The following is an 888-nucleotide window of genomic DNA, read 5'->3' on the forward strand; positions in this document are numbered from 1 at the left end:
CAAACAAAAATCTACTTTTCTTCAATATAATAAAGTTGTGTTTTCATTTAAAAAAACACAAGTATAAAGTCAGTAATAAAATAAGAACAAATAAAAAAAATTTCAAACAACAGCACAAATAAATGCAATAGAATAAAGAGAGCTATGAAACTAAGTTTTTCAGGTTAAGTAAGTTTTTATTCAGGTAAGAAATACTACAGAAATTAAAGTAATCAAATGTAAAATAACACATCCAGTGTTATTTTACATTTGATTACTTTAATTTCTGTAGTCTTCATTGTAAAAATTAAATACAGATTAATGCTTACCATTAAAGTTATAAAACGTATTCAGTCAAGAGCAGAAAGTGATTTTCTTTGTCTTTTGTTCTTTGATTAACATGACAGACAGCAGCAGAAATATTGGACTGCGGTCCCTTTAAGAGTTTATCCACGGACCCAATATACTTTTAACTGATTAGTATATAATGAATGTATTAAAATAATAGCCTATCATTAAAATTATTATTATTATTCTGGCTATGACATGTCTCTATAGCCTATAGCGTGCTTCAACAACCAGATGCATTTACACTTGTAAGTTTCGTCTGGAATGCATCCTAGACCATCTCCTGAAGTGGTTTGAGCGATCAGATTTTAATCCGCCTGAAAGTGTTTCACTGTTCACTGTTGTTTTCACACTGCATGACTATCTGGGGTAGCATTCAGTTGCTGCTTTGTTCACATTGTACAATGGATCGGCGACAGGGGTTTTCACATTGCATGACTTCACAATAGGAAGAATCGCGGACAGCTCTGTCTGGCGCAGAGTTGCCAGGTTTTCGCTACAAAACCCACCCAATTACTACTCAAAACTAGCCTGAAAATAGCCCAATTGCTTTCGAGGGGG

The sequence above is a fragment of the Sinocyclocheilus anshuiensis genome, unplaced genomic scaffold, assembly GCF_001515605.1.
Source record: "Sinocyclocheilus anshuiensis isolate Anshui unplaced genomic scaffold, SAMN03320099.WGS_v1.1 scaffold1373, whole genome shotgun sequence".
In the NCBI taxonomy this organism is placed as follows: Eukaryota; Metazoa; Chordata; class Actinopteri; order Cypriniformes; family Cyprinidae; genus Sinocyclocheilus; species Sinocyclocheilus anshuiensis.